Source organism: Littorina saxatilis, linkage group LG5 (assembly GCF_037325665.1).
Source record: "Littorina saxatilis isolate snail1 linkage group LG5, US_GU_Lsax_2.0, whole genome shotgun sequence".
In the NCBI taxonomy this organism is placed as follows: Eukaryota; Metazoa; Mollusca; class Gastropoda; order Littorinimorpha; family Littorinidae; genus Littorina; species Littorina saxatilis.
In genome coordinates, this window is record NC_090249.1 from 57,846,978 (window position 1) to 57,856,756 (window position 9,779).

General features: G+C 43.9%; 1 protein-coding gene across 1 annotated transcript in view; it reads left to right on the top strand.

Annotated features, from left to right (window-relative positions):
• Nucleotides 1–9,779, top strand: part of LOC138967528 (ras-related protein Rab-23-like) — a gene marked incomplete in the record, with an annotated part of 60,641 nt that overhangs the window by 33,515 nt on the left and 17,347 nt on the right.

Below are 9,779 nucleotides of genomic sequence, written 5' to 3' on the forward strand. Positions count from 1 at the left end.
GCCTCATTCTGTGCCGGCGTGTGTATGTGTGTGACTGTGCGCGTCTGTCTGTCTGTCAATCTGTATGTATGTCTGTCTTTCTCTGCCTCTGTCTGTCTGTCTGTCTGTCTCTGTCTTAGTCTCTGTCTGTCTGTCTGTCTGTCTCTGTCTTAGTCTCTGTCTCAGTCTCTGTATTTCTGTCTCTGTCTTTATCTCTGTCTCTCTCTGTCTCTCTCTGTCTCTCTCTCTCTTTCTGTCTCTCTGTCTCTCTCTGTCTCTCTGCCTCTCTGTCTCTGTCTCTCTCTCGCTCTCTCTCTCGCTCTCTCTCTCTCTCTCTCTCTCTCTCTGTCTCTCTCCCTCTCCCCCCCCCCCCCCCCCCCCCCCCCCCGATGCGATGTTTTCGCGTTATCCTCGGAACGTCCCCATATGTCCCCCCAGTATATATCCTGGTTTGAATTCCAGCAGTGTTTTCTTACCCCTGAACATTCCTTCTCGTCAAGAGATCACTTTAGCATTTCTCAGGGGATTGTTTGTATCCGGGTAAAGCACATATTAGTGTTGCATTTCACCGTTTGTTAGTTTTAAATCAACGTGGCAACGATTGAAATACGACATATGCTAACTGTAAAACTCAACACAGTACTGTTTCTCTGGCATATCAAGTATTTTCTCACGAAATCAATTGATCGATGCAGGGGTTTAGCTCTCATTGTTTAATGTAGAAAAGCAGCTTCTGTTTTCAATGCAGAAGGCAATATATCTCCTGTCTGAACACTGTAACTGTCGTTCACACAGAGCTATTGTTTCTTTAATACAAACGTCCTTCTTTGCACCTCAAGAGGTTACAGCTTACCAACTTAGTTTGCTCGCCACTTGTTTGAAGCACTTTGTAAAACAATCTTTCAATATTGGATACAGGTATCATTTGCCCTGTAACGCAGTTTCTATTGACATAAACTCGTTGCTCAGGGTTTTGTTTTGGGATAAAATGTAGACCAGAATGGAAAAAGACTTTATTCCCAAGGAGGTGTGTGTGTGTGTGTGTGTGTGTGTGTGTGTCTGTGTGTGTCTGTGTGTGTCTGTGTGTGTCTGTGTGTGTGTGTGCGTGTTTGTGTGTAAGTGCGTGCGTGCGTGCGTGCGCGTACGAGCGTGTGTGTGTTTGTGTGCGTGTTTCATATGGCGTGTGCGATTAATTAATTGAAGCAACAGATTTGTTTTGCCGAATGTTTCTTGTTTGACCCAAGCAGCACTCGTTTGCAATCTTTTATTGTTTCTGTAGCAATTCATTCGAAAGTCTGAAGGACAACAGGTTGGTGACCAATTGTCTTTCAAAGGACTAGATTGTTTTGCCCCTAACCACAACATTTTAGCTTTTGATCATGACCGAAAGGTCACGTTGATGCAAGTGTTTGATATAAGGAAAGTCCGTTTAAGTGCTAAGGCATTCTTTAATTGTCGTACAGTGAAACCTGTCTGTAACGACCACCTAAAGGACTAACTAAAGCTGGACCTTATAGACAGATGGTCTGTATGGAAAGTTTAGTTATATAGGAAAGAACCTCGTCGGGGTTTCTTTAGATTGGGCGTGATGAACAGGTGGTTTTGACCAAGAGTTAGTCACCATGGCAGGTTCGATTGCAGTAATACCAGGGAGCTGGTACCTTAATGATGAATTTGTCTGTTTGCCCGCATTCCACCTGAACAATTCAATCCCATTCCCTCCTTGGTGAACGAGAGAGTGCTAGCAGTATAACCACTTGAGCCAGGTTCTAATTGAATCTTTGTTCTGTATTGTCAATGGACAGAGATAATGAAAGGGCGATATTGACCCTAAAGCCGACATGGCCAGATCAAATGAGCAGATCAAAGCGCTTTTTGCCACTGGGGGAGAGAGAGAGAGAGGGCGAGAAATCAATGTATTGAGACGCCCTGCCGTTTAGCATTGAAGCCATTGTTTCTCCATTTGACGTACCGTGTTCGATGATGGAGCGAGTTGGCTTTCGTTATTCCTTTCGCCTTTGTAAAAGTTCGCGAATTAGGACTGGCGGCCATTGTTCAAGTAATATTAGACTTGCACTGCTGTGAGTTGTCTTAATGAAAATGTTTGGTCTGTAAATATATTGACAGTCAGAACAAACGTCTTGCTATACCCCCCCCCCCCCCCCAGTCCGCCTAGTAACCTTGACATTGTCAAAAGAGCCTAGAAATCGTGAGAAAATTGGCAACTAGTCTGATGGGGCTTGGGGGGGGGGAGCATATTTCGAAACGTATAGTAACATGCGTTTAACGGGGCACACGACGGTCAGTAGAACGGGCCGAGATTGCAGACCGCTGATGACTTGGCAACTAAAGCACAAACAAACAACGAACATTAACAAGTGAGACAAGAGCACCGAAGTTGTCATACGAAATACTGACGATCTTCCGCTGACTATGCTGTGCATTTGACACCAGTATGCAGGGTAGACATGCGTACAATGCACACATTCACACAGACTTTCATTCACAGATGGGGAAAATACCCATGATACATCAGGTAGAAATCCATCTTGAAAAGTGAACATGGCTTTAATATGAGAAATTCGAAAAAAGAAGTAGCTTAAAAAAAAATAAGATGGAAAATCTTTCGTTGTGTGTTCATTATATCATATATAATATAAGAATCTAAATTATAACCTGAATACAGTCAAGTATAATGTAAGGGTGTTTGTTTGCTGCTTTCTTCTTTCCTCCTCAGCTAGGCTTTTGTGGTTCAATCAATCAATCAATATGAGGCTTATATCGCGCGTATTCCGTGGGTACAGTTCTAAGCGCAGGGATTTTTAAAAAAAATTTTATTATTTTTTTTATGCAATTTATATCGCGCACATATTTAAGGCGCAGGGATTTATTTATGCCGTGTGAGATGGAATTTTTTTTACACAATACATCACGCATTCACATCGGCCAGCAGATCGCAGCCATTTCGGCGCATATCCTACTTTTCACGGCCTATTATTCCAAGTCACACGGGTATTTTGGTGGACATTTGTATCTATGCCTATACAATTTTGCCAGGAAAGACCCTTTTGTCAATCGTGGGATCTTTAACGTGCACACCCCAATGTAGTGTACACGAAGGAACCTCGGTTTTTCGTCTCATCCGAAAGACTAGCACTTGAATCCACCACCTAGGTTAGGAAAGGGGGGAGAAAATTGCTAACGCCCTGACCCAGGGTCGAACTCGCAACCTCTCGCTTCCGAGCGCAAGTGCGTTACCACTCGGCCACCCAGTCCCAGTGGTTGTAAACGACTACATCTTAAATAAGGAAGGGGGAAGAGGGGGAGGGGGGGACAGTCCCAGGAAGGTGAGAGGGTGAAGAGGAGTAAAGGCTGGGGGTATCCCTGATGTTGTACAGTGGAACCACCACCCAATCAACCACCACCCAATCAACCACCAGCCAATCAACCACCACCCAATCAACCACCACCCAATCAACCACCACCCAATCAACCACCAGCCAATCAACCACCACCCAATCAACCACCACCCAATCAACCACCACCCAATCAACCACCAGCCAATCAACCACCACCCAATCAACCACCACCCAATCAACCACCACCCAATCAACCACCACCCAATCAACCACCACCCAATCAACCACCACCCAATCAACCACCACCCAATCAACCACCTGCAGGTTGTTCTTATAGACAGGTGTTCGTTATGGAAAGGTGAATTATATAGGGAAAAAACTCATCGGGGTTTCTTTGGATTGGTCGTAATGGACAGTTGGTCGTTATCACGGGTGGTCGTAATGGACAGTTGGTCGTTATCACGGGTGGTCGTAATGGACAGTTGGTCGTTATCACGGGTGGTCGTTATCACGGGTGGTCGTTATCACGGGTGGTCGTTATCACGGGTGGTCGTTATCACGGGTGGTCGTAATGGACAGTTGGTCGTTATCACGGGTGGTCGCAAGGCCTGGTTGGACTGTACCATCCGGGAACTTGCAAGTTAGTCACTCATTAAGTTGCCAATTGAATCATAATGACCGTTTGGGAATCTAATAACAGAATTAATTCCACGGTAAATTATCAACCCGTTACAAGTGCTACAATAGGGAGATTCAAGAGACAGCACGTTTCGTTTTGCAGCTCGTTTCGTTTGGTGAATGAGTCACCCCGCGAAACGGAACGTGAAACGAGACGGCATAGGCCACAGACAAGATTTAGATGTATTCACGTTTCGTTTCGGAATGAAGGAAGGGCGATAAATCTTCAAGTGAAATTATCACGTCTGTCCTCGATCAGAATGGGGAAAAAAAACCCTAGGAGGTGGTCCAGAATCGGGCATACTTTGATTATTTTCAGTCCAAATAAATCACACAGACTTTGTTTATACAAAATCACATACGAAGCCAGAATAAAAATTCGATGCGATGACCTACTTCTGCTTCGCCATTTGCTTTCTTCACCATGAAGTTGGATAAATGTACCAGGATCAGCACCCTTCAAAATATTTCAGTTCACAACAGTTGTCTACCTCCAATGAACACATTCTCAGCGCTGAAAGACTGTGAAAGGGTTGATGAATCTAGCAATGCATAAAATGGCCAACAAATAAAACTGTTAGTGTGCAAAAATACTCACAAAAGTTGACGAAATATTGTTCGTTTTTTGGGGGTGGAAAACGTGACTGCGTTTTGACGTTCCACGTTCCGTTTCAGTTGACCTTCACCTTTCCAGCGAGAGACTCCCGAAATGATGACGTTTACCACGACTTCAAAACGAAACGTCGGGACGTTTCGTTTATTAAATCTCCGTATTAGCGAGATTTAAGAAACAGCACGTTTCGTTTTGCAGCTCGTTTCGTTTGGTGAATGAGTCACCCCGCGAAACGGAACGTGTAACGAGACGGCATAGGCCGCAGACAAGATTTAGATGTATTCACGTTTCGTTTCGGAATGAAAGGCCGGGCATGGCAGGATATGATCCGCTGACTGGGCATGGCATAATTTCAACTCCACGAGTCAATAAAGGATTGACATACTCGCATTGCACGCACAAGAGCTTCACATTTTTCAATTCATGCACCTGATCACATACGAAGCCAGAATAAAAATTCGATGCGATGACCTACTTCTGCTTCGCCATTTGCTTTCTCACCATGAAGTTGGATAAATGTACCAGGATCAGCACCCTTCAAAATATTTCAGTTCACAACAGTTGTCTACCTCCAATGAACACATTCTCAGCGCTGAAAGACTGTGAAAGGGTTGATGAATCTAGCAATGCATAAAATGGCCAACAAATAAAACTGTTAGTGTGCAAAAATACTCACAAAAGTTGACGAAATATTGTTCGTTTTTTGGGGGTGGAAAACGTGACTGCGTTTTGACGTTCCACGTTCCGTTTCAGTTGACCTTCACCTTTCCAGCGAGAGACCCCCGAAATAATGACGTTTACCACAACTTCAAAACGAAACGTCCCAACGTTTCGTTTCTTAAATCTCCGTATCGTCCTCCTTGACCAGGAAACGGCTTACTTGGCCGTTTTATGTTCATTTCACTGACCGTTAGATCAAAACTATCGACCGTAGATGTGGTTATCACCAAATGGGTATCTGTTCGAGTTAATCAGGCCATGCTTGAAGGGTCACTGGCGTTCACAACGTTTAGTAAATCGGTTTTAATTGATTAATTAATAGTTTGTGAGTTAGGCCTATCGTGGTTCTTACACGATTATGGCAAAAAGCGAGACAAGGAAAGAGCCGAGCATCTCAAGATCAGATGAACAATTAGACTCATAAAGTAAAACAAAACAAAAACTTTAAACAACAACAACGGCCGAAGAAACAATCAAAATTTAAAAAGCTACAAAATATACAATCATGTTTGTTTGCTTGTTTCTTTCTTTTTTTCCTTCTTTCTTTCCAATGAACCAGTAAATTCTTCGCTTACTTTTAGCTGTGCTGGATATATTTAAATATGAACGACAGCGTTACTTTAAGATTCCATGAACATTACTTGGACAATTTTGCGGCAAGTCGGGGCCCATTGAAAGATCGCAGATAACATCATCCAGTGGGCTTGGCAGGCAATTATTTAGCTAATGGACCTTACGATGTCACTGTATACACTTTCTTACTGCCATTGTGGGGTCGCTGGTGCAGAAACGAAGACGAATGTTGGCTGCAAGAACTTCTTGTAAGGCGTGTTGAGGTTTATGTGGAGAATCGGCGAATCTGCTTTCGTTTTGATTATAGATAGCAGTTTTAAAACTTTTTTTGCCCATTGAATTTTTTTATTAGCAAGACCAAAACAGGAGTGCACTATGTTTAGCGTTTTAACACCTCATTTCCCAAATAGCCAATGGAACTGGGGATATGTATTTTGACGCGTTATCCAAGAACATTTCCCTCGGTGATGCTCATAAATTATCATTTGTAACTATGAGGCTTGAGGTACTGATATATGTTTCAAATAAAAACGAAGACATGACATGTGGATTGACCGATGCAACGGGAAATTATTCTTTCGGGGCATTTTAAGGTGAGGATAAGCATATGGCATAGCTAAGTTTCAGAAAAATGTCCCAAAGTCTTTCTAAGGGTAAGAACAACAACAACAAAACAAACAAACACGGGTTTTCAAAAGACATTAGGTTGAGCTGTCGTCTGGAGCTGGTATGCTCAAGTCTCTTTCACAGAGAGCATAAACTTATGCAGTGTATGCCACAAGAATGCTTGCAATTTCAATCAGTGTCGGCTCTTTTTAAATGCAAAGCGAAAAACCACAAAACTGTCTACATTTTGAGGAGTCAGGGGTTTTTAAACATCGTTCATCCAACATTCTCACTGTGAGGCGTCCAGTTTATGTGTGTGTATACATTTGTGTGTGTGTGTGTGTGTGTGTGTGTGTGTGTGTGTGTGTGTGTGTGTGTGTGTGTGTACGTGCGTGCGTGTGGGTGTGTATGTCTTCGTGCGTGTGCGTACGCGTGTGTGTGTGTGTCACTATCCTTGGCATGCATTGTCACATTGATGCAGAACATCCCGTTCTCCCAACACCCTACACCCCCCCCCCCACCCTCCCAAGCTAACTCAAACATCCCTCCATCTCCCCATTGAGTGGTTGCTGGACAAGAAAGGAGCGTTTGTAAGTCAGCTTCCGACGCTAAGAATGTGCCCTGTGTGATGTGGTATTTATAACGTACACTGTGGCGTTGGCTGACCAAACGTGGATTGCCTTCTGCAGCCAACCGTCTGCGCATACAGACAAACATACACACAAACACGAGGCATGGAAGATGAAGGTGGTGGTGAGTGAGGGGGGGGGGGAGTGAGTGAAAAAGGAGGATGTATACCCACAGAAAAACATATATGGACGAGAGATGAATGAGAAAGGAGGGGGGGGGGTGGAGCTAGGGGGCATGAATGGAGGCTGCAGTATACACGTGGTATGCTTGCTTTGGGCTTGGCTTCTTGGAAGTTGTTTTGCGGGGCCAGAAAAAGGAGCTGTGATAGTCGGATACAGTGTGTCTGGCAAAGCGAAACATGGTGAAAGCCGTTATCGGTCTTGGACAAGTAATAATATAAGCGTTCCCGTGAGTTCGTGTCCCTATTGCTTTCCCTGTTATTGTTGTTATCATGTTTAAATTGAATCAAATCTTGTTTAAACCAAAACTAGTGAGCGTTGCTGAAACCCAAGTGTACTGACACCCCATATTCCCTATATAGTTGAACCCCCCCCCCCCCCCCCCTCCCTTTTAAGACTTAGAATAATCTGAGTAAATTAGGTCTTAAAAGAGATGGCCGGGAGTAGTAAACACGGAGGTAAATTTACAAATGTAATGAACAGGAAACATGAGAAACTAGTGTCTTAGAAGAGGCGAGGTGTTAAAAGGGAGAGGCCAGGGCGGGGATGTAGCTCAGTCGGTAGAGCAGGGCGGGGATGTAGCTCAGTCGGTAGAGCAGGGCGGGGATGTAGCTCAGTCGGTAGAGCAGGGCGGGGATGTAGCTCAGTCGGTAGAGCAGGGCGGGGATGTAGCTCAGTCGGTAGAGCAGGGCGGGGATGTAGCTCAGTCGGTAGAGCAGGGCGGGGATGTAGCTCAGTCGGTAGCGCGCTGGATTTGTATCCAGTTGGCCGCTGTCAGCGTGAGTTCGTCCCCACGTTCGGCGAGAGATTTATTTCTCAGAGTCAACTTTGTGTGCAGACTCTCCTCGGTGTCCGAACACCCCCGTGTGTACACGCAAGCACAAGACCAAGTGCGCACGAAAAAGATCCTGTTATCCATGTCAGAGTTCGGTGGGTTATAGAAACACGAACATACCCAGCATGCTTCCTCCGAAAACGGCGTATGGCTGCCTAAATGGCGGGGTAAAAAACGGTCATTCACGTAAAATTCCACTCGTGCAAAAAAACACGAGTGTACGTGGGAGTTTCAGCCCACGAACGCAGAAGAAGAAGAAAAAGGAGAGGCTAAATAATTTTATTTCAGAAAACCCCATGGAAGAACATGAACAATGAACAAAAAATACTTTTAAAAAGGGAAGAAACGTGAACTGTTTCAGTTGCAAGTACACCCAAATACATTAAAAAAATTAAAAAAAAACGGCGAATAAACGGCCTTGCCATAGTCTTTTGACTTCCTAAAATGACCGGAGATACACTTCACTGATAGCTGGAACGGACGACGGCTTGTTAGAAAACATACTGGAGTCCTGATTTCATTACGTCAGCATCACATCACCGTCAATCTCGATGACAAAATGATGAAGGTTCATGACCAAACAATCCGACCAGCAGGAGTCTATGTTTGTCTTTGGGGACGGAGGCCATTAGTTATCAGTATGTTGACATGCTGGAATTATCTGCAGCTTGTGGACATTATGACATAATGCCGTGATGAGATTTACATTGTGATATATTTGTAGATTTCTTCATGGAGATTTTGATGATGGTCACCTAACAACAACAAAAGCAACGTTCGTGATTGTCAAATGGATTTGCGCTCTCTCCAACATCGCAGCCTTTATAACTAATTAAACCCTGCACTGTCCTTCCCACGTCACCACCATGAGTCACTGAAAGTGGTCCTGAGAGCTGTGGTTTGGTGATAAGTAAAAGCTTTTTGTTGTAACAACGGCTAAGGGTGTATGCGATTCTCTGAAGTTATTTGATATTATCTGCAGACTGCAGACATTATTCGATAACACCCCGTGGTAAAAGGAGACACTTCAATGTTTATTACACGCAGGTTGATAGCCGATTGATTTTTCCATTGGATGCTTTTTAGCGGCTCTCATTCTCGACAGGTTTGACAAGGAACTTCTTTTCTTTTTACATTTAGTCATGCAAGTTTTGACTAAATGTTTTAACATTGTTACATAGAGGGGGGATCGAGACGAGGGTCTTGGTGTGTGTGGGTGTGTGTGTGTGTGTGTGTGTGTGTGTGTGTATGTGTGTGTGTGTGTTTGTGTATGTGTGTGTCTGTGTCTCTGTCTGTCTGTCTGTCTGTCTGTCTGTCTGTCTGTCTGTCTGTGCGTGTGTGTGTGTAGAGCGATTCAGACTAAACTACTGGACCGATCTTTATGAAATTTTACATGAGAGTTCCTGGGTATGAAATCCCCAGACGTTTTTTTCATTTTTTCCATAAATGTCTTTGATGACGTCATATCCGGCTTTTTGTAAAAGTTGAGGCGACACTGTCACACCCTCATTTTTTTGATCAAATTGATTGAAATTTTTGTAAAGCAATCTTCTACGAAAGCCGGACTTCGGTATTGCATTTCAGCTTAGTGGCTTAAAAATTAATTT